Here is a 25957-nt window from a genome sequence, read left to right as displayed (position 1 = left end):
CTGGGCCGGCAAACACAAACTAATCTGGGCCACAGCTCAGCTGTTTATCTGGCCCACATCTGTGCCAAAGGTAATTTGCTGACTGGGAAGCTGAGCCATATCGCATTAATTATTGCTGCCGATACGTCCGCGATATTAATGCGATATGGCTCAGCTTGTCAGTTAACTACGACTCTTTGTAGTAAATGCTGCTCCATCTGAAAGCAGGTGAAGGCGATTTACTACTAATCAAGGAACCGGCTTTACTGATGAGAGGGGCATAACAATATTGTGCGATATATCGCCCATCCCTAACCGGAAGTGTTCAAGCGGCCTTCTTACGATTCCCTAGCTACCAGCAGAGGGCTCCAACGCCCGTTATACAGAGATTGGTAGCTCCGATGGCACTTTTAAGATGACCCGCTGTGCAGCATACAAGTGTAAAACGACGTTCACAAAAGGATGTAGGAAAAACTGCCCACATGTTGTAATTCAAGTCCTATATAAGTAGTAATTTATATGCAAAATTGTCGCTATGCCCGTGTTGTTTTCTCCGAGGCAAGAGCTGCTGCTTCTTCATAAAACAACGATAAAACAGTCAACAGTAGCCTATAAGAAACCTCAGAGCAACAATGATCACAATTAAGTGACACCATTTGACAGCTTCAAAAGAGCTTCGTGCAGAGTCCGTTTACCGTTACATTAACCCATACAATTTGTATTATGCATTTCCTGAACATGTACTTGCTAATCAAACACTTTATATGAACAAACTACTAATCTATAAAACACAATCGGTCTACAGACCTTTTACTATTGTGTCAATTGATGTTGATATGCGCGAGGGAGAGAGAGCAATACAGTTGTGTACGCTTGTGTTGTTTGAAGGTGGTGAGAGTGCACACGTTAAATGTAACACTTAATCAGTGTTGGAGGTAATGAGATAATTAAGTGATTGAATAATGATTTTGCATTATTGATGAACACCTGCTGTTAACAAGCATAATCACTGAAGCAAAGAGAAACACAAGAACTACTTCCAGCCACAACCTTGGATGAAATCAACTGAAGATAAAATACATCAAATCTCTCAAGATCTGATTAAACAACTCCACAAACAGCATTACCAGCTTCACTTATTACTAACCAGACTGACTTTATTTATGTCAGACATCTACAGAAAAGAATTAAGAAGAGGTTTAGATGTTGATTACTTATTTGAAAGTAATAGTTTGATTTGATGTTACCACTGTGGCGATCAGTGTGTGCTTTAGTCAGGATCTTGACTTTTGAACATTAGTTTTTTTCAGGCAGCTGTGTCTGTTTGTTATGGTGAGAACAGCAAGAGAAAATATAATCAGATGCTGTAAGCTGATTGATGATAAGAGTATAATCATTAGTGATGTTACGTTCGTGAATGAATCGTTCTTTTTGAACGAATCTTTTAGGTGAACGAATCGTTCACGTAATCCATTGACTCATATTTCTCGTTCACTGAAATTCCTCCCTCCACAGCCGCGCGGCGCTATTTGCAGCGCATGAGCAGCTCAGTGAACCGGGTAGCTCTGTGTTTTCAACCTGTCAAGAATGACTAAACCTCAAGCCAATAGCGTTTGAGTATGAGATGTGACGGAGCATGTGATTTGTTGGATGTAGTGAACGAATACGCCCTTCACTGACTGTGACCGAGTTGCATTTGAGTCTGAACGAGAGAGAGAGAGAGATCTTCTCGTGAACGAACTGGTACATGTCGTTCGTGAACGAAAAGAACCAGTTGTTTGAACGATAATGATGGCGAACCGATAGAGTTGGGTTTGTGTAGTCAGCATATTTGCATCAAAGAAGGAAATTTACACTTTACCATTGTAATGAAAACAGTTTAATAACGCAAGCATGGTTAAATATAGGCTAACAAAGACAAATTAACATTGTCATTTTGTACTTGACTGTTTACTTGATTTAAATTTACACTTCTCTTTACCTTCTTTTCTTTTGTTTGTGTGTTTTAGACTTAGTTTTGTGGTATTTTGCACTGTGAAAATTTTACTTTACTACTTGTGTTCATTTTGTATTATCAAAAATGAATTGATTACGTTTTATTCATGTCATATGCACTTCTCTAAAAACTCAAACAAACCAAAAAATATGACAGTATTGGTTAGGTCTCATTTGCGTAACGTCAGCAAATAACATTTCAGTTCGGCTGTGAAGGGGCATGTAATTGGTTGGAACTACTGAACGAATACGCCCATCACTGACCGAGATCGCTCTGTTTCGAGTCTGAATGAGAGAGAGATCTCGTTCGTGAACGAATTGATCAAACTGGTACATTTCGTTCGTGAATGAGAGTACTGGGTAGATCGGTCATTTAGCATGTGATTCAATCTCATTCAAAGCGCAGTTATAGGTGTGCGTATAATTGTTGATCATATTTAACATACATAACATAACTCAACGTATAATCTAATCCCATATGAATGTGTATGTCTGACCAAACAATTAAAATGTTAATTATGCAAGAAAACCTTGGTTTGGTCATCTGAACCTCTTATTTAGACTTAATTTATTAATTTAGTAAATAAGGCACAAATTTTAACAAAGCCAAATCAGTTTTTTGTAACAAGTAAACACGTTAGTTAAAACTCGCACACAGACATCAAGAATCAGCATATGAATCTCAACAATGGTGACATGCTTCATGGTGCAATGCATTCTGGGAGCCATGGATAAGTTTCGTATGATGCACTCAGAATGCATTGCACCATGAAGCATGTCACCATTGTTGAGATTCATATGCTGATTCTTGATGTCTGTGTGCAAGTAGATCTTTCAGTAGTCCAACATGTGTAAATGAGATTTTTAAAATCATTTGATGTTCTGATTAAACTGTGCTGAATCTCTTGCTGTAGAATCACAACAATTAAACAAAATGAATGGCATAATACCCTTATAAACGTTACACAAAATATCAGTGAGTTAAGCCACTACATGACGATGACTATATTCTTAACATCAATCAGCTTACAGCATCTGATTATATTTTCTCTTGCTGTTCTCACCATAGCAAACAGATTCAGCTGCCAGAGAAAGTTTTGGCACATCCAAATGTTGAGTTCATCAATGCATTGGCACAGGGAGTCAATTGAACAGGGAGTCAAGAGAACACTTCATTTCTGTTGACACAACCCATTCCTCACTGCCATGTTATCTGTGGAATGCGGTTTTATAGCCACAGTATTTTTGTGTCAGGCAGTCCTCTGACAGATCAAACAGCTCTGGTGATCATAATGCAGGAAGTTGTATGGAATGTATGTTAAATCAAGTGCAACTGGTTTCTGAGTTTTACTGTAAAATGAAGACATGCTTTTCATGTTACTCACACCTACAGTAATACAAAAACTGCTGGAACAAAGTCTTTTACTACCTGATGTACTTTACCGTGGAAGGTGACTGGTGACTTGGGTGAAGATGGATGACTTGGGCAGATCATCCAGACAATCTGGTGAGTCTGTTCATACAGAATCTTTTCATAAGTTCTTTCACATACTAAGTGCATATATACGGACTGTGGATTCAAAAATGGGGGAAATAAAGCACCATGCTACACTTGCTTAACCTACTCTTGGCTCTTATTAAAGTAGCAAGATATTTGTGCTAATATTTAGCTATGTAGATTTAAAAAATCTTGCTTTACCCTGTTGGTTGATTTCATGGAAGCAAGCACCAGTGATTTTGCCAACCCAGCCAGCACAGCCATGTGGGGCCCAAATGGGTTTGACCTGGGCTATCTAACTGGGACCCAGCCAGTTTTGTCCTCGGTTTCCATGTTGGCCCCACATGGGTTTGCCCAGATGAAATGAACACTGCTTAGTATGCACAGTACAGGTTGTTTAATGTAACACTTAATCAGTGTTGGAGGTAATGAGATAATTAAGTGATTGCATAATGATTGTGCATTAATGATGAACACCTGCTGTTAACAAGCAGAATCACTGAAGGAAAGAGAAACCCAAGAACTACTTCCAGCCACAGCCTTGTATGAAATCAACTGAAGATAAAATACATTACATCTCTCAAGATCTGATTAAACAACTCCACAAACAGCATTACCAGCTTCACTTATTACAAACCAGACTGACTTTATTTATGTCAGACATCTAACGAAAAGAATTAAGAAGAGGTTTAGATGTTGATTACTTTTTTGAAAGTAATAGTTTGATTTGATGTTACCGTTGTGGCGATCAGTGTGTGCTTTAGTCAGGCTCTTGACTTTTTAACATTAGTTTTTCTCTGGCAGCTGTATCTGTTTGTTATGGCGAGAACAGCAAGAGAAAATATGATCAGATGCTGTAAGCTGATTGATGATATGAATATGATCGTCATATAGTGGCTTAACTCATTGATTATTTTTGAGGTTCATACGGGTAGTATGTTATTCATTTTGTTTTATTGTTGTGATTCTACAGCAAGAGATCCAGCACAGTTTAACAGAACGTCAAATGATTTTTAAAACACCATTTACACATGTTGGACTACTGAAAATTCCACTTGCACAGAGACATCAAGAATCAGCATATGAATCTCAACAATGGTGACATGCTTCATGCTGCAATGCATTCTGAGTGCATCATACAAAACTTATCCATGGCTCCCAGAATGCATTGCAGCATGAAGCATGTCACCATTGTTGAGATTCATATGTTGATTCTTGATGTCTGTGTGTGAGAAAGATTAGGAGGAGGCCAAAATATGTAAATGGAGTTTTAAAAATAATTTGACGTTCTGATTAAATTCTATTATTCTCTTGTTGTAGAATCACAACAATAAAACAAAATGAATAACATACTACCGTATGAACCTCACAAATAATCAATGAGTTAAGCCACTATATGGCGATCATATTCATATCATCAATCAGCTTACAGCATCTGATCATATTTTCGCTTGCTGTTCTCGCCATAACAAACAGACACAGCTGCCTGAGAACAACTAATGTTAAAAAGTCAAGAGCCTGACTAAAGCACACACGGATCGCCACAATGGTAACATCAAATCAAACTATTACTTTCAAATAAGTAATCAACATCTAAACCTCTTCTTAATTCTTTTCTGTAGATGTCTGACATAAATAAAGTCAGTCTGGTTTGTAATAAGTGAAGCTGGTAATGCTGTTTGTGGAGTTGTTTAATCAGATCTTGAGAGATTTAATGTATTTTATCTTCAGTTGATTTCATCCAAGGCAGTGGCTGGAAGTAGTTCTTGTGTTTCTCTTTCCTTCAGTGATTATGCTTGTTAACAGCAGGTGTTCATCATTAATGCACAATCATTATTCAATCACTTAATTATCTCATTACCTCCAACACTGATTCAGTGTTACATTAAACAGCCTGTACTGTGCATACTAAGCAGTGTTCATTTCATCTGGGCAAACCCATGTGGGGCCAACATGGAAACCGAGGACAAAACTGGCTGGGTCCCAGTTAGATAGCCCAGGTCAAACCCATTTGGGCCCCACATGGCTGTGCTGGCTGGGTAGTTTCAACCCGGTGTGCAGCCACTTGGTAAGCTCTCTTAATCTCAAATGTTTTCTTGTCTTCTTTAATGATGTATGCTTTATGTTGTCTGCTGTCGCCATGCTATGTTGTTGTACTGTGTTTATGTCCGTTGTACGTTAAACCCAGCAAACAGGGGACGTCCCCCGGACGTTTCGAACGTCCCCTTAGGTCCGCATTAGGTCCGCTTTGTAACGTTCCCGAGCGGACGTTCGGAGGACGTCCGCATTTGGTCCGCTTTGTAACGTTCCCGAGCGGACCTTCGGGGGACGTCCGCATTTGGTCCGCTTTGGAACGTTCCCGTGCGGACCTTCGGAGGACGTCCGCATTTGGTCCGCTTTGGAACGTTCCCGAGCGGACCTTCGGGGGACGTCCGCATTTGGTCCGCTTTGGAACGTTCCCGAGGGGACCTTCGGAGGACGTCCGCATCTGGTCCGCTTTGGAACGTTCGCTGATGGACGTTCTGAGGACATTTATCCGTGCCAGTTTGCGAACGTCTCCCTCACATGCCATTTCCATGACAACACACAATCCAGTCGCCCATGCCTTTGATTTTTATCATTAGACCGGACATCTTGCAACTCAGACTAATGAATTATTAAACTAAAATATAAACCCATATTGGATTTAAAAGGGGATTTGTTTATCCATTAAATTAACTGTGATAATGGATTTTATCTAAAAAACATGGTTTTGAGGTTATAGTTTTATAACTGAAAATAAACTATAGTAAAAATATTATTTAAATTAATTGTAAAATTAAGTTAATGTTAAAAATGTTAGTGTTTTAATTGTAATGTTAAGATAATAACTTTCATGTTACTTATAACTTCTATCACTAATTAAAGATCACAAGTCTGTTTTCAGCCAATATAATTTAAACATCAAAAACATGAAAATTGATTCAATTGAATAGCCTACAATTTATTATTCCGCATGAAGAAAATAAGGTTGAATCTCAGGAGCTCTAAAATAATGCATCGACTTCACATGATGAATGCAGCCAAGGAAAATGCGAAGAATGGAAAAGCACATGCTGGAAAGAAAGTGGAAAATAACACAGGTAAGACAAATGTATCCTAATTTAGGCTACCTGTAAAAATGTTGGTCAGGGCGATCGAAGGACTGGTTTTATTCAAAATAAGTTATTTTAGGAAAAATATTATTCTAATTATTGCACTTAAGACTGATAGCACATTGCATTTCAAATAACAAAAAAAAGTGTCATATAGCTACACACTATAATTTTGGCAGAATATGCCTTCCATAACACACCAGCAAGTTACGATCAAATGCACCTAAGCGAGTGACGTCATTCATTATGCACGCAGCATGTATCCATGTATCCATGGCAACGCTCAGCTGTAGTGACAGTTGACGGTCCTCCTCAGACGCGGCCTTGTGTTTTCCCTTTCGTCTGTCTAAAAGGTATTTTTAATTTTTAGATTAGTATACATTAGTTATCGTAACCACTATACATCATTACATATTATGAAAATTTGACTTTTTAAAACGTTTGCTGAAGTTGTCCGCCGTGTACCACTGCTAACAGTTATGATAACACTACGAAACTAACGTTAGCTGCTAAATGTTGCTGAAATGAGACGACGTTATATTTCACATATTCATATATAACGTTAGACATATAAAATCATAACACTACTGAATGTGTTAATTTTGTTGTTTTAGATGCCAGGGGGAAGAATTGCCAACGGACTAACGTAACCCCACAGCTGACCGACCGAGACACACACACACACACAGCTGCCAGCGCGTTTGAAGACACACACACACACACGGAAAGAGCACAACACCTTTACAATTGTTCAAATAAATACTTTGTTCCTTACAACGTGTCTGTTTTCTTTGGTTAGCCAGAAGTAAAATAAAATAAAAAAAGGATGTTAAAAGGACTTCTAATGAACGTTCTGTAAAGGTCCCCGAATGTTTTCCAAACGTCCCACGAAGGTCCCTCGGGACGTCGCACGACGGTCCTGCAAACGTCCTGCGAAAGTCCCCCGCGACGTCCTGCTAACGTTTAAAGAACCCTACACGAAGACGTCCAGAGGACGTTCGCAGAGGACGTTCAGGGACGTTCTAGGGACGTCTTTTTGTTAGCTGGGCTGAGCCATATCGCATTAAAAATCGCTGGCGATACGTCCGCGATATTGATGCGATATGGCTCAGCTTGTCAGTTAACTACGGCTCTTTGTAGTAAATGCCGCTCCATCTGAAAGCAGGTGATGGCGATTTACTACTAATCAAGGAACCGGCTTTACTGACGAGATGCGCATAACAATATCGCGATTTAAATCGCCCAGCCCTAATTGGCATGACTTAGTAGAATCCCACACAGAAGCATTCCAGCATAGGAAGGGAGGAATTCTCAAGATAACTATGTGGATGGGGTATGCACAAGCAGTCCTTCTAAATAAAACATACAAGCTAACATTAACACCAAACATAGGCTATTACATGAAAATGACGTAACCCAGCAAAACAATTATAACAACATGAAATGAACAACACTTACTTGAATGAGCTCAAAACCACAGTTTCTCAATCCAGACTACACAGAAGGTTAACAGAAGGAGGCCATGCTTCTCTCCAACCAAACATACCCTACTCTTCTTCTCCCTGTCTTTTATGCAGAGGAAAAGTAGTCTGGAGAGCCCCCTAGAGCATGGGCGAGGTACTACTGCTCTAAACCAAAGTAACTGCTCTAAAGGCCGTTACACTATATATTTTCTGAAAGCGTAGACTCTCAGGATGTGATCTAACATGGCATGAAACATGTCCCACCCACCTCATTAGTATACTGCCCAAGCATAACACATTGGGTATTGGTAAATCGGGTATATGGCTGATACCTAAAAAAAGTAGTAGTATGTGCATGTCTGTCTGTGTGTGTATGAATGTGTGTGTGTTTATGTGTGTCTGTGCGTGTATGTATGCATGCGTACATGTGTGTGCTAGGGCTGGGCGATTTAAATCGCGATATTGTTATGCGCATCTCGTCAGTAAAGCCGGTTCCTTGATTAGTAGTAAATCACCATCACCTGCTTTCAGATGGAGCGGCATTTACTACAAAGAGCCGTAGTTAACTGACAAGCTGAGCCATATCGCATTAAAATCGTGGACGTATCGCCAGCGATTTTTAATGCGATATGGCTCAGCTTGTCAGTTAACTACGGCTCTTTGTACACAGCAAAAACTCCAGTGTTAAATTAACACTCCTGGGAGTGTATGAGTCCACACTCAAGAGTGTTTAAGTTAATGAGATAATTAAGTGATAAATTTAGTGATGATTGATCATTATTGAAGACACCTGATGTTAAAGGAGAAGTTCACTTTCAAAAAAACTTTTGCTGATAATTTACTCACCCCCATGTCATCCAAGATGTCCATGTCTTTCTTTCTTCAGTCGCAAAGAAATTAAGGTTTTTGATGAAAACATTCCAGGATTTCCCCCCATGTAATGGATTCTATTGGGACCCAAACGGTAGAAGGTCCAAATGACAGTTTAAGTGCAGCTTCAAAGGGCTTTAAACGATACCAGATGATGAATAAGGGTCTTATCTAGCGAAACGATCGGTCATTTCCAAAATAAATAAAAAAGTTTAAGTTTTATAAGCACAAATGTTCGCCTTGCTCTGTTCTGTGATGCGCGTTCGTGACGTCACGTAATACGCAATTACGTTGAAAAGGTCACGCTTGAAAAATTTCTGTCCTGAAGAAAATGTTCTTTTTGGCTTTTTAATATTAAAACACCCAGGATACGCACACGAAATGGGCATTTTAAACGATAAACTGACACAAATACATTTGAAAATGTGTATATGGTCCTCCTCCTGCACATTTGTAAACACGTCAAGCGTGACCTTTTCAACGTAATTGCGTATTACGTGACGTCACGAACGCGCATCACAGAACAGAGCAAGGCGAGCGTTTGTGCTTATAAAACTTAAACTTTTTTATTTATTTTGGAAATGACCGATCGTTTCGCTAGATAAGACCCTTATTCATCGTCTGGTATCGTTTAAAGCCCTTTGAAGCTGCACTTAAACTGTCATTTGGACCTTCTACCGTTTGGGTCCCAATAGAATCCATTACATGGGGGGAAATCCTGGAATGTTTTCATCAAAAACCTTAATTTCTTTGCGACTGAAGAAAGAAAGACATGGACATCTTGGATGACATGGGGGTGAGTAAATTATCAGCAAAAGTTTTTTTGAAAGTGAACTTCTCCTTTAACAAGCAGAATCACTGAAGGAGAAAATCTCAAATTGTAAGCCACCGTTATGACGATCAATGGTTGCTTTAGTTGGACTCTTGACCCATATATTATTAACTTTAGATTTTGTTTGGCTGTTGTATCTGGCTTATAATCGCCAGTTGAACAAAGAAAAAAGTGATCTTATGGTGTTTTGGTTATATTATGATAATCATCATTTGAACTTGAAATTTGTGAAATTTTGGTGAATTTTATTTGTTGGATCATCAGTGTTTTCCGATTATTGTCTTATATTATGTTGTACATACTGTACACTTTTTCATTGTGTGCTTGAAAAAAATAAAAATAAATAAAAATAAAAAAATAAAAAACTTGATCACTGAACTCATTAAAATCCTTCTTTGACTTCGATATGTTGTTGGTTACAGCATAACTGTGAATCTGCATAAATGCCCAGAATTTTTTATATAATATAAAGGATTTCTTAAAAGTAAAAAAAAAAAAATCATTCTTTTAGGCACACACAGATGTCAAGATTCAGCCTATGCATCTCAACAATGGTGAGGAGCAGAATATTCAATTAGGAAAAGTAAATTACATAGACAATTCAGATCATAATTTATTCATACCGCAATGCATGATGGGAGCCATTAATGAGTTGTGATTGGTGGCAGCCACTGCAACATGCTTTATTATTGTCACCATTGTTGAGATTCACAGGCTGATTATTGATGTCTGTGTTTTAAATGAATTTATTTGAATATCTTTTGATCAGAACAATGTTTATTAAATATTTTGAATTAAAGTACTGATAATCATAGGCTGAAAAATCATAAAACTGCAGCTAACAAGTTAAATCAAACTATCTCAATAAGTTTACTTTTTTTTAATCACTTAAATATCTCCTCAGCCCTAAATGCCGCTCCATCTGAAAGCAGGTGATGGTGATTTACTACTAATCAAGGAACCGGCTTTACTGACGAGATGCGCATAACAATATCGCGATTTAAATCGCCCAGCCCTAGTTTAGACGTCAACCCAATTTTCATTTTCAACCAAAATTCAACGTCTCACCGACGTTGTAGTCTATATCCTGTGCCTGCTGGGTTCGTTTTATTCTTTTTTGACAAAATTAACCTTATAATGATGTATAAAATATGAACCAATTAACAACACATTTTACACGCCTATTTTACAGTAGAGCACATTCATGCCAGAGATCTTTTATTTACTCTTCTACCAAAACCCAACCAGATCTCAGCCAAATATTTTCTTATTCTGGCAGATCGAGCTCAAACCAGGGCTCAGCCAAAAAGATACAATTAGATTTTTGTTTCTTTTGGTTAGCCAGACTCCAGCCAGAGCTTAGCCTTGTACTGTTTGACACAAAAAAACAGTGCCAGAATTAAGCCAGAAGTGTAATGTAAGCCAGACAGACTTTGTTGCTATCTGGGATGGCTGTGCTGGCTGGGCAGCAAATATCATTTCAGTTCGGGCTGTGTTAGGGGCATGTATTTGGTTGGATCTACTGAACGAATATGCCTATCACTGAGGTCGCTCTGTTTTTGAGTCTGAACGAGAGAGAGAGATCTCGTTCGTGAACGAAATGAACTAACTGGTAGGCCTACTTTCGTTCATGAATGAGAGTACACTGTAAAAAAAAAATCGTAAAATAACGGTAAAAAGTCTGGCAGCAAAGTTGCCAACCACTTACCGTAAAATTAAAGTAAAATATCTTAATTCCAATAAAGTGCAAAAACTATAATTTTACAGAATTTTTCATTAAAAGTTTTAGAAAAAAATACTGTTTTTTTACAGATTTTTCCTTGTTTGAGTTAAGATATTTTACCTTAATTTTACGGTAAGTGGTTGGCAACTTTGCTGCCAGACTTTTTACCGTTATTTTACGATTATTTTTTTACAGTGTAAAACTTTTATTTTATGGATTTTTCCAATTATTATAATGACCAAACACCTTTAATAAAGTTATGGCACTAAAAGTTCTACTGAGAAACACTGTTATTTTACAGGTATTTCCTAAATTATTGCAATCAAACTCCTTTAATAAAGTTATGGCACTAAAAGTTCTACTGAGAAACACTGTTATTTTACAGGTTTTTCCTAAATTATTACAATCAAACTCCTTTAATAAAGTTATGGCACTAAAAGTTCTACTGAGAAACACTGTTATTTTACAGGTATTTCCTAAATTATTACAATCAAACTCCTTTAATAAAGTGACGGCACTAAAAGTTCTACTGAGAAACACTGTTATTTAACAGACCTTTCCTAAATTATAACGATCAAACACATTCAATAAATTGTCAAGACGTGCTCAAGAATGTAATAAAACAGTTTTATTTTAGAAGACAAAATAAGTCTGTAAAAAAACTGTATAAAACTGATTAAAATCATCTCAAACTTTAATTTGCAGCACTTGTGTTTACATATAATTTATTAGTATTTAAACAATGTAAACTTGTAATCTAAATAAAATGGAATTATTCAGACCCCTGGGGGTCACATAGTTCTGCATAGTTCTGATATTAAATATTATATGGTCTTTACATTCAGAATCCTTACTATACAAGTTTATTAATAAGTTAAATCAAAACATACAACAAAAGTGTACCAGAAGTGACAGATACAGCAAATAAACAGCAATCCAGCAAACGGCCAGTAATCAGCTTGGTGCATCTGGGAAGAAGAAAAAAAAGACACACTATGATTCTCTCAAAATGATTTAAATTATTTTTGTTTCCTTTAAACAAGCTTAATACATTTTTATTTAAATTGTCTGTTTGTCTTCTGATTTGTCTGGTATCTAAACCTTATGTCCGATTGAAAAATTTGCATCACCAAAAGAAGGAACATGTAGATTCACAACAATGGACATTCTTTTTCATTGCAAGGTAAACGCCTAAAAATGCCAATTTGTATTACAAAATAAAACCAACAATATTTGTATTAAATGGAGGTGTTTTCAGACTGCTGTGATATGGGTAATGAGGGTCTTTCTCCCATTCTTCAGGGAATTAAATAAGGTTCAAACCTTGTTTTTCTTCTTTACACTCTTTTACAAACGAACTTTTTCATTTTTATAGCGTGTGAACATATCTGGAATACTATTCTCCTTAAAAAACAATCGGATTGCTCTGATATCGCTACATATATCCAACCTTTCGAACTTCCGCTACTAGCCTTAGCCCGCTAGCATTACACGCGTGGTCGCGCCTATCGATCGACTTATTTACACCCGTATCACTGAAAGCTATAATTCGCCATTATAGCACATCTGCTATAATGGCGAATATAACGGATGTGTGTCTAACGTTACCTTTGAGTGCAGGTGAGGACACCTTCGAGCTGCATTCTGTGCAGTTAGAGCTGGAATCCGTGGAGAAGCAGATCCGCGACCTACTAGAGAGACAGGCCGAGCTACGAGATCGACGTTTCGCGCTTGAAACATCACGCGCCGATGCTCAAAAGTCAGTGGTTAGTAACCTTTTGACTCCGACCTCGTCTACTCCATGTGTTTCTCTGCCCAGGATGCGATCATCCCTGGTTTCATTCACTCCGGCACCGACACAACAACATGGACCCTGGATGATTCCACAGCGGAAGACGCGGGCCAGGACCAGAGCTAGGACCTCTCCGCCCCTCCCGGCCTTCGAGATCTCCACCCAGAACCGCTTCTCCCCTCTACGCGAGACGGAATGCGACGCTGTGATCATCGGCAGTTCCATCGTCCGGCATGTCCGTGCTACCATAGGTAAAGGTAAGGTTCGCACTCACTGCTTTCCTGGTGCTCGTGTTCTCGATGTCGCTGCACAGGTTCCCGGGATTCTGAACGGTGACGAGCCCGTCGGAGCTGTCGTGCTGCACGCGGGAACGAACGACATCAGGCTACGGCAGTCGGAGGTTCTGAAGAAGGACTACAGGAGCCTGATCGAGACGGTACGCAGCACATCGCCTGAAACAACGATCATCGTGTCTGGACCGCTTCCCACCTACCGACTAGGACACGAAAGGTTCAGTAGATTATTTGCTCTAAATGAATGGTTAATGTCATGGTGTAATGAACAGAGACTGCTCTTTGTAAATAATTGGAATCTTTTCTGGGAGCGACCTAGGCTCTTCCGTGCTGATGGCCTTCACCCCAGCAGAATCGGAGCGGCTATTCTGTCGGACAACATCTCCAAGACGCTACACACCATATGACTAGTAAGTCAAAGTCCAAATCACACTCTTTGCTGTCCAAACTTAATTGATATAAGTACCAATGTAGAACATTATATTGAAACTGTGTCTATTCCTCGTTTAGTGAGATCAAATAATAAATCTACTGCAGGATCTAAGAAAAATCTAATTGTGATTAAACCAGAAAATCTCAATATTAGTGAACAAAAACAATTTATAAAGCTAGGTCTTTTAAACATCAGATCGCTTACACCTAAGGCGGTTATTGTAAATGAAATGGTCACAGATAATAGTTTCGATGTACTTTGCCTTACTGAAACCTGGCTTAAACCAAATGATTATTTCGGTCTTAATGAGTCTACTCCTCCTGGATACTGTTACAAGCATGAGCCCCGTCTGATTGGTCGTGGCGGTGGTGTTGCTATAATCTATAAAGATATTCTTACTGTTACTCAGAAAACAGGTCACAGGTTTAATTCGTTTGAAGTACTTGTGCTAAATGTTACTCTCTTAGATGTAAGAAAGAAATCCATATTATCTCTAGCCTTGGCTACCGTATATAGACCGCCTGGGCCTTACGCTGATTTCCTAAAAGAGTTTGCAGACTTTCTCTCAGATCTTTTGGTCAATGTCGATAAAGCATTAATTGTTGGAGATTTTAACATACACGTAGATAATTCAAATGATGCGTTAGGGGCTGCGTTTACAGATTTATTAAACTCCTTTGGGGTCAAGCAAAACGTAACTGGTCCCACTCATCGTCTTAATCATACGCTAGATTTAATTATATCACATGGAGCCGATCCAACCGATATAGATATTATACCGCAAAGTGATGAAGTCACTGACCATTACATGGTCACTTGCATACTACGTACCGCTGAAATTTGTCATGTTGCGCCGCGTTATCGACCAGGCAGAACAATCCTTCCAACAACTACAGATCATTTCTCAAATAGCTTACCTGATCTGTCTCAGCTGCTCAGTGAACCCAAACAAACAGATGAACTAGAGGAAATGACTAGCACTATGAGCACCATTTTCTCTAGTACATTAGACATCGTTGCACCAATTAGATTAAAAAAGGTTAGAGAGAAAACTAAAGCACCATGGTACAACAGTGTTACGCATGTTCTAAAGAGAGAAACTCGTAATTTAGAGCGTAAATGGAAACAAACTAATTTAGAGGTCTTTAGAATCGCATGGAAAGACAGTATGTCACGTTATAAAAAGGCCCTAAAAGCAGCCAGGGCTGAGCATCTCCGCAAACTAATAGAAAACAACCAAAACAATCCAAGGTTTTTATTTAACACCGTCGCTAGACTAACAAATAAACAGACGTTACCGGAGCAAAATATTCTGTCACAGTGTAGTAGTAATGATTTTATGAATTTCTTCACTGAGAAAATAGAAAGCATCAGAAACACAATTGTAAATGTACAATCTTTAATGGTGTCTTATGATTCAGCCTCAATTATCACCCCGCAAGAACAATTACAGCGCTTTGCAACTATAGGACAGGAAGAGTTAAATAAACTTATCATTGCATCTAAACCAACAACGTGTTTATTAGATCCAATACCAACTAAACTACTGAAACAAGTGTTACCTGTAGTGGAAGAGCCTCTTCTCAATATTATTAACTCGTCTTTATCCTTAGGTCATGTTCCAAGAATATTCAAGTTGGCAGTTATAAAACCTCTTATTAAGAAACCACAATTAGATCATAATAACCTAGCAAATTACAGACCCATTTCAAATCTTCCATTTATGTCTAAAATACTAGAAAAAGTTGTGTCCGCTCAACTGGGCTCTTTCTTGCAAGAAAATGATATCTATGAAAAGTTTCAGTCAGGATTCAGACCGCACCATAGCACAGAAACTGCGCTCGTTAAAATCACAAATGATTTACTTCTAGCTTCTGACCAAGGCTGTATCTCAATACTAGTTTTACTTGATCTTAGTGCTGCGTTCGATACTATAGATCACACAATACTCTTAGACCGACTACAAAACTACACTGGTGTTCAGGGACAGGCATTAAACTGGTTTAGATCGTACTTATCAGACCGTTACCATTTTGTCTGCGTAAATGGGGAAAAATCGAAGATAACGTCAGTAAACTACGGTGTACCGCAAGGATCTGTGTTAGGCCCTCTGCTATTCTCAATATATATGCTGCCACTTGGTAATATTATAAGAAAACATGGAATTAATTTCCACTGTTATGCTGATGACACTCAATTATATATTTCATCACGACCAGATGAAAACGCTAAATTATCTAAATTAACAGAGTGTGTTAAAGATATAAAATACTGGATGACATGTAATTTTCTGCTATTAAATTCAGATAAAACGGAGGTATTACTTATTAGTCCAAAAAACTGCCCACAAAACCTCTTACAATACAACTTTAATTTAGAAGGATGTCCTGTTACTTTATCCTCTACAGTAAAAGACCTGGGTGTTATATTAGACCGCAACTTGTCTTTTGAAAATCATATTTCATATGTTACAAGAACAGCCTTTTTCCACCTTAGAAACATTGCTAAGCTACGTAACATGCTATCTGTTTCTGATGCAGAAAAGTTAGTTCATGCATTCATGACCTCGAGACTAGATTACTGTAATGCTTTATTAGCTGGTTGTCCTGCATCCTCAATAAACAAGCTACAGTTAGTCCAAAATGCCGCCGCTAGAGTTCTTACTAGATCAAGAAAATACGATCATATAAGACCAATTCTGTCGTCTCTACATTGGTTACCTATAAAGTTCCGTATCAATTACAAAGTATTGCTACTGACATATAAAGCCCTAAATGGTTTAGCTCCCGTGTATTTAACGGAACTTCTATCGCCCTACAATCCATCGCGCTCTTTAAGATCACTAAATTCGAGGCTTCTGGTCATTCCTAGGATATCTAAGTCCACTAAAGGAGGGAGAGCTTTTTCACATTTAGCTCCTAAACTCTGGAATGGCCTTCCTGATATTGTTCGAGGCTCAGACTCGCTGTCCCAGTTTAAAACTAGATTAAAGACGCATCTCTTCAGCCAGGCATTCACATAATACTTACATTTTATACTACAGTTGAATCAGATTGAATGCATTAATATTGCGAACAGCAGCTACGCTAATTATTTCCCATATGCTTTTCTGTTGTTATCTCGGGACGCTAGTCCCGAGGTAAATACAGATCGTCAGCTCCAGTTTGTATCCAGCCTCTCATGGAAACTACAGATTCTCCAACACCCGTGCAGAGACGACTCGGCGCCTATGAAGAGACGACTCGACGCGGGCGATGTTTATGCCCTAAATCAATACATGATTAACTAACTGTATTTCTCTATATACATTTCTGAAATGCACTTTCTGTAAAGCTGCTTTGAAACAATATGTATTGTGAAAAGCGCTATACAAATAAATTTGAATTGAATTGAATTGAATTGAATTTTCTTTCTTCAGATGAACACATATTTTTGAAAAAATAAACTAGACTTTTAGAAAAATTATCCATCTCTTGTGTTCGTGTGTCGAATAATGCAAGTGAATAGACAACAAAATGCTGCAGGTCAAAAAAGTCCAAACACACATCTGACAATAATCCAAGAGCATTGTAAAGCTCATATGATAAGTGCATAAAACTTCCTGTGTGAACAACACAGCAGGCTATTTGTAGGCTGCATGTAGTTTCTGGAGCATGCACTTGCATTATATTGGCTTACAATAAATGGATCATTTTTCAAAAAATCTCTGTGGCAAGAAAGTCAGATATACATCTGGGATGGCACAAGGGAGAAAAAAAAGAGATAACTTTTTTTGTTTTATATACTGCAGTGGATACTTACTACTGAATGATGGGCTTGTTTCTCTGTTGGTGCTTGGTCTGCTCCGTAAACATTGTTCCAATGCTTGATCTAAAAAATATAAATAAATAAAAAATCATCAGGGTGACATAGGACCATTCTTTATGTGTTCCTTAAGTGTTATATAAATCTGGAGAACCCTTACTAACATTAACCAGAGTTTTGCTATACTAACCAAATGGTAATAAAGTATTGTAATCAATCCACCATAAAAACATGGTTTCTAAACTTTTACTATGATAAAAACCAAGGTTAATTTAGCAAAGGACCCTGGGAACATGTCATTAAAAGAACAGCTCATTATTTACTCCATGTTGTTCCAAAACTGTATGAATCTCTTTTGTAGAACCTTAATTAAGATATCTTGAGAAATGCCTTCATTGTTTTGTTTTCCCATACAATGGGTTCCAATGTTGTTTTATTCCCAACATTCTTGTGTTTCACATAAGTCATACAGGTTTGAAAATACTTTCATTTTGAAAGGACATAAATTTTTAGGTCAGCTAGGCCTGTGAACTCAAGAAGATAGATTAAATATTGTCTGGAGGGTTTGAACCAGTGTGCCTTTGAGCAGAGTTTACATGTTCTGCCTCTATTTCACGTGTATTTTAATATAACAATACTCACCGCATCTGAAGATCATGTGGCTGGATCATATTTATTCCCAAAATTCCTGGATCATGAGGGAAACACACACATACACAGCAAAATATAAGCTATTTGTATATTAGCATTTTACTAACAGAGACATTTGCGAAAGCTTGCAAAATTGTACTCACCAACTTCAAAACATATTATGATGACTGATCGGTAACGTTAGGCCTAACGTTATATCCCGCGATCAACAACTATTCAAAAGCCTAGTTTGCATATTCTTCTAGAGTCAAAGAGTGTGGTTGGAGTCCCTCTCCGTCTAAAGAGACAATGTTCTCAGTCATTGCAGTCAAAAACTATGCCGAGTTTTTTTTTTTTTTTTTAACTAACGTTAAGTTAACGTTAGCTGACAATATTTACACATGCTAGCAACACATAACATTAGCCTAATACACTGAAACATGTAAGTATATCGATATAGCTCTAATTGCGTTTAGATTCTCAATTTAACACACTATATTTTGATGTAGCAGAATTGTTTTTATAAAATATAAAGTACTTTATATTTTATAAAAACAATTCTGCTACATCAAAATATAGTGTGTTAAATTGAGAATCTAAACGCAATTAGAGCTATATCGATATACTTACATGTTTCAGTGTATTAGGCTAATGTTATGTGTTGCTAGCATGTGTAAATATTGTTTACACATGCAAAGAACAAACAAGGAATATGGACAACGCATTTTAACAACGTGTAACGGACATATTGCAATCTTGATTGCAATATGTCCGTTACACGTTGTTAAAATGCGTTGTCCATATTCCTTGTTTGTTCTTCATTTACATCCCGCAACTCGCTCAAAATAGAAATGTAGCAGTCCGATGTCAAATAATCCATGTTTTAAACAATATTTGCCACAGAACCGACGTATGCTAGTACTGAAGATCCCGAGCAGCAGCACATATACACACACATACTCACTCCAACAGACATATTCAAACTTGACCTGTAAAAGGCGCGCATAGTTGTCATTGGCCAGATTCCTGGATGACAGTCTGAATAACCAATCATGCTCAAAATAACTCGGAGAGACAGCCAATAGTGTGGTAACATTGCAATTACAGGAAAAGATGACATGTTTTAAAAGAAAGAACATGAAAAAATATACACGTGCTATTTATTTAGCTGTATTTGTAGGCTGGCTGTTATATTTATTCAATTGGTTAAATGGCGTTTTCATTGCAGTGTATGATTAAAAATTAAACTTAAAATAACTTATAACAACATATATTTACCACTGCTCTGCTAAACAGCAATTTAACAGAGCAAACAGATTATTAAACAGAGCAAACACTGCCTATGTATTCATATAAAATTCTGTATACCTACATGAAAAACTAATGGATTGGTATACTCTGGGTGACATTATTACATCCATGTGACCCATAATGACCCTTTTGCACTTTAATAAATGATTGACCTTTCCTTTAGAAATACTCTTATGCCTAATAATGTCTTGCTTTTCACCCTGTGTGGCACTGTTACTGTACACAACCTGTTGGTTTAGGGTTAATCCTCTGTCCAACACAACACTTTGCTAACATTGGCATAATTCTATACAAGTTGTAACATATACCCCGGGTTTCACAAGCAAGGCTTAAGCCTGTAGTCCCAGACTAAAATGCACATTTCAGCTGTTTTACCTGAAAGCAACTTGCACTGACTTATCTTAAAATATGTCAGTGCCATTGTTTTGTCTCAAGATGGTGTGTCAGTGAGAAACATTGAGGAATACCACAATACCTATACTGTAGCAGTGACATTGTCAGGCTTTTCTATTTACAATGAAGTAAGCTAATGCCTGCACAAAATATGAGCATTATAATATAACAATATAATATGTAATGATACAGTGGCTTCATAAATTAATTTAAAACATAAAAAAATAAATAGTAAAACCTCATGAATACAAACTTCCCAGGAGGACCTAAACGCACTATATGTTCCACCATGAACCCTGTTGGCCTGCTGTCTGACCAGCAAGGTCAATTTAACAATAATTGTGCAGTTTGCTTGTATCCAGAATTACAGAGTTTAAATGTAAAAATACACTTAAATCTAAAACTAATAACATTTACTTTAAAATGACAACACAAGGAAATATGTTAAATTGTTAGTATGGATATAAACCTTTAATATAATGAGCTACAAATTTAATTACACAATTTGATTGTAATTTTACACAACTTTGTATGTAATTTAAAAAAAAAAACAGAAAAACACTGTATAAGTAATACAGTAATTGTCCTGTGAAAAAAATAAGAATCACTGTAATTTGTAATTAATGATATAATCCTTAAATTAACAGTCAATTAATTAATTTACAGATATTGTTTGTAATTTTACAGTTTTGAATATAATAAAAAAAAAACAGAAAAATACTGTATAAATAATAGCCTACAGTAATTGTCCTGTGAAAAAAATAAGAATCACTGTAATTTGTAATTAATGATATAATCCTTAAATTAACAGTCAATTAATTAATTTACAGATATTGTTTGTAATTTTACAGAGTTTTGAATATAATTTAAAAAAAACTGAAAAATACTGTATAAACAATACAGTAATTGTCCTGTGAAAAAAATAAGAATCACTGTAATTTGTAATTAATGATATAATCCTTAAATTAACAGTCTATTAATTAATTTACAGATATTGTTTGTAATTTTACAGAGTTTTGAATATAATTTAAAAAAACAGAAAAATACTGTATAAATAATACAGTAATTGTCCTGTGAAAAACATAAGAATCACTGTAATTTGTAATTAAGGGTAGAATCCTTAAATTAACAGTCAATTAATTAATTTACAGATATTGTTTGTAATTTTACAGAGTTTTGAATATAATTTAAAAAAACAGAAAAATACTGTATAAATAATACAGTAATTGTCCTGTGAAAAACATAAGAATCACTGTAATTTGTAATTAAGGGAAGAATCCTTAAATTAACAGTCAATTAATTAATTTACAGATATTGTTTGTAATTTTACAGAGTTTTGAATATAATTTAAAATAACAGAAAAATACTCTAAAAAAATACAAAAATTTAGAGTTATTCTCTGTAAAATTAGGATTTTTTTTTTTACAGTGTAGCCTACTGCGTAGATCGGTCATTTAGCATGTGATTCAATCTCATTCAAAGCGCAGTTATAGGTGTGCACATATAATTGTTTATTTTCATATTCAACATACAGAACATCAACATTTAATATAATCCCAGATTTATGAATGTGTATGTCTGACCAAACAATTAAAATGTTAATTATGCATGAAAACCTTGGATTGGTCATCTGAACCACTTATTTAGACTTATGTTAATTAATTTAGTAAATAAGGCACACATTTTAACAAAGCAAAATCACTTTTTTTTTGTAACAAGTAAATACGTTTGTTAAAACATAGCATAAAATACACTATTTTTCGCCACCTGCTGCAGTATATGTAATATGAAGAAATTATCACCGAACGAATCAGTGAACGAATCTGAACGAATCATTTTGGTGAACGAAGTGAAAATGAACAAGTCTTTGGAAAGAATCAAAATTTCCACCACTATTATTAGCTCTGTTCTGATGGCTCATCATAGACTGTAAAAAAGGCAGAAATTGTACAGCCTCCCCCTACTGGACGCACAAGGAACCACAGGGGCGTAAAACTGCCTGGGCCGTAAGTTTGTGATATCCGGGTTTACGCTTCATTATGCTCGAATTCACTTTCGGTTTGAAACTTTTGAGGCGTTGTTGAGAAAATGGCTCACAGTTTGGGTACGTTGTTAAACACACATTTAATACAATCAAATTATTATGTAGGCCTATGTTGTTTTTCACAGTTTCGCTTTCTTTAAACTTAGACTTTAAATTATATGTTTATCCACCGGACGCGTGCTGATTTGTGTATGTTTGTACTAGGCCCACTGCGCAGTTGTGCTGCCATTGTAATGATTATAGCTTATTATTTTGGCTTGCGAACTTTGATTACCTGGTTGGAGAGAGTGATTTTAATGACATGAGCTGAATCAATGTAAATCACACGCGATTATTTGAAGCTTTGAAAATACATGATGTTTGAAGCACTTTTTCATCTTTGGTAAGCGCATGTCTACGTTTTTTCCACAGTTAAACTTTCTCTTTGACTTTGAAACTTCGAGACAGAAATGGCACAAAGTCTAGGTAAGTATCAAATTAGATAAAATGGATGTGTTTATTCAAAGACCCCTGTGTAATCAAAATGTTCTATAAATAGTTGATTTCGTTTAGTGCATTTTAACACCACATTATAGGCCTACACAATGGCCTAACCCTTTTTAAAAGCGGCAGCCGCCTGCCTACCGCCTTCGTTCCGCGGCCGGCCCGCGGGCCAACCATCGTTCCGCCGCCTTTATATTGAAGGCTACCCTTCCGCGGCCCGCCGGAGGCAAGCGCTATTTTCGAGCGATCTGCCGCCGCTTATTCTGGCAATATATATATATTTAATATTTATAGCATGCAGTTTATCAAGAATAATGATTGCTCAAACCAGACAAATATCCATTTGACATTTTTATTCCACATTTCAAAGTACAGTAACTGTCTTTTAAACAAGATGTGTCAGATCACTGAAACATAACAGAAAAATAAATAAATCAATATACTAACATGCAGGTTTCTAATTAAATTTTGGTAAAAAAAAAAAAAAAACAGCCTTACAAGCAAATTACAACTCTTACAATAATTGTTCATATAAAGAGGACAGCTCTAGGGTGAAAAAAATTATGACAAGTAAAGAGAATACTTGAAAATAATGTGCAGGATACCAAATAAAAGTATGACATCACATTTACAAGCCATTTCTAACAATAGGATAAGTGGTAGTAATTTATAGTAAAGCTCTGGAGTAGAATAGACCATTATAACTGCAATGCTGACCTGTGGCACAAGGACTTACAAGCATTATTTGAAAAAAGAAAATAAAAGTATTTTGCACAGTTAGTGAGTATAGCGTGACACTTCTGACTTCTTTAGGGGTCTTGATGTTACTGACTGCAAGATTAAGAAAGGATTCCAGTTGTCAGTGATTCTGGGGTGTCAGTAGTCAGCCTAAGTGGTCGGCTGTGGGTCCCTCTCAGCTGTGCGGTGCCTTTTTCTGCCTTCACGGTCAGATGCTCCTTTCAGGTAATGCGAAACGTTAACCTAGACCGCTTCATCAGTGGCATCCTGGGTTGCCGGGTTCTTCTGGATGGCTTATTTAGAAAATACAGATCTGTCATTTCATTTGAATTGCATGAGGCCATACACATCTACTTAAATATAATAAAAATTATATCCAACTTACTTTGAACGATGATCTTCAGGAACATGTCTCTAAAACATGCTTTATCCCCTACACCAAGCTGAAAATCCAAAAAATGGGTTACAAATTACATTTCTCTGAAGCTTCTCATAAATAAATAAAAAATGTGAAAGGCTAAGGATTCAGACTGTAATATATGCAGTATACAATCTTAAATTTTACTTTTTAGATTACTCTATGGCGTTATAATCAGCAAACTTACAAATTGTTCCTGGAGCTTTTTATCCTGCTTCAAACTGTTGTCAAGACACGGCAAATCTTCCTGGGTGTGTAGGGGGAGTAACAGATCCCCTGACAGGGATAACTCCAACAGACACAACATCGCCAAACTCTGAAATAGGGCTGGGCGATATATCGCACGATATTGTTAGGCGCATCTCATCAGTAAAGCCGGTTCCCTTGATTAGTAGTAAATCGCCATCACCTGCTTTCAGATGGAGCGGTGTTAAATTAACACTCCTGGGGCTGGGAGTGTATATGAGTCCACACACAAGAGTGTAAAGTGTTAAAATATGAGTGTTAAATAACACTCAAGAGTGTTAAAGTTAATGAGATAATTAAGTGAATAATTAAGTGAATATTGAGCATTATTGAAGACACCTGATGTTAACAAGCAGAAAATCACAAATTGTAAGTTACCATTAAGGTGATGGGTGTTTGCTTTAGTTGGTCTCTTGACCATTATATTTCAGTTTTCCTGCTGTTTGTCTGCTGTTACTGATTTATAACAGTTAAATGAATAAAGTAAAATGTGATCTGGTAGTGTTGGTTATGTTTTGACATAATCATGCTGTGATCTGAAAAAGGAAACTTATTGAGATAGTTTGGTTTAACTTGTTAGCAGCAGTTTTGTGATTCAGCATATGATTATCAGTACTTTAATTATAATTCAAAATATTTAATAAACAATGTTCTGATCAAAAAACTTTCAGATAAATTCATTTAAAACACAGACATCAATAATCAGCCTGTGAATCTCAACAATGGTGACAATAATAAAGCATGTTGCAGTGGCTGCCACCAATCACAACTCATTAATGGCTCCCATCATGCATTGCGGTATGAATAAATTATGATCTGAATTGTCTATGTAATTTACTTTTCCTAATTGAATATTCTGCTCGTCACCATTGTTGAGATGCATAGACTGAATCTTGACGTCTGTGTGTGCCTAAAAAAATAATCTTTTTTTTTTAAACAACTTTTAAGAAATCCTTTATAGCCTATTATATAAAAGATTCTGGCCATTTGTGCAGATTCACAGTTATGCTGTAACCAACAACATAAATCGAAGTCAGAAAGAAGGATTTTAATGAGTTCAGTGATCAAGTTCAAATGATGAATGTCATAATATAACCAACACCATCAGATCACTTTTTTTTTCTTTGTTCATCTGGCAGTTTTAACTCAGATACAACAACCAAACAAAATCTAAAGTTAATAATATAATGGTCTAGAGCCCAACTAAAGCAAACACTTATCACCATAACGGTGGCTTACAATTTGAGATTTTCTCCTTCAGTGATTCTGCTTGTTAACATCAGGTGTCTTCAATAATGTTCAATCATCACTAAATTAATCACTTAATTATCTCATTAACTTCAACACTCTTGAGTGTGGACTCATACACTCCCAGGAGTGTTAATTTAACACTGGAGTTTTTGCTGCCTACAAAGAGCCGTAGTTAACTGACAAGCTGAGCCATATCGCATTAATTATCGCTGGCGATACGTCCGCGATATTGATGTGATTTGGCTCAGCTTGTCAGTTAACTACGGCTCTTTGTAGTAAATGCCGCTCCATCTGAAAGCAGGTGATGGTGATTTACTACTAATCAAGGAACCGGCTTTACTGACGAGATGCGCATAACAATATCGTGCGATATATCGCCCAGCCCTACTCTGAAAGACGTCACAGCGTAAGGGTCAGATCTGCACCTACAGGGTTTCCCAGAATAAAATAGTCAGTCCTGGTCCCTCAACTACTAAACTATGACATTTATATCTAGATCTACTACATGTACAGGTAGCCCCAGTGGGAATTAAACCAACAACCACAGGTGCTGTTTGCAAGTTGTACCTGATTGCCCAGTGCAAGCAAACGTCTTCAACATTGTTTGTTGAACTTGCTTCACCTACA

At 36.8% G+C, this 25957-nt stretch overlaps 1 protein-coding gene and 1 long non-coding RNA gene across 2 annotated transcripts in view; both read right to left on the bottom strand.

Moving 5' to 3' along the window:
• The window catches only part of LOC311291741 (GTPase IMAP family member 8-like), a 92172-nt gene extending 83991 nt beyond the window's left edge, over nt 1–8181 (bottom strand). The window contains exon 1 of the mRNA XM_084410960.1: nt 8065–8181. The gene's annotated coding sequence lies outside the window, so the exon portion shown is untranslated. The remainder of the gene's footprint in view (nt 1–8064) is intronic.
• A 3890-nt stretch (nt 8182–12071) lies between these two features.
• Nucleotides 12072–18911, bottom strand: LOC311292862. The gene is made up of 4 exons (XR_014627829.1): nt 18611–18911; nt 18459–18504; nt 17814–17882; nt 12072–12462 (listed from the first exon to the last, which is right to left on the bottom strand). It is a non-coding gene; the product is annotated as an uncharacterized lncRNA (long non-coding RNA).
• Between the last annotated feature and the right edge of the window lie 7046 nt (nt 18912–25957).

Source organism: Rutilus rutilus (assembly GCF_951802725.1).
Source record: "Rutilus rutilus genome assembly, chromosome: 1".
NCBI classification, from domain to species: Eukaryota; Metazoa; Chordata; class Actinopteri; order Cypriniformes; family Leuciscidae; genus Rutilus; species Rutilus rutilus.
Note: the sequence above shows the minus strand (reverse complement) of the source record. Positions and strands in the feature narration are given on the sequence as shown.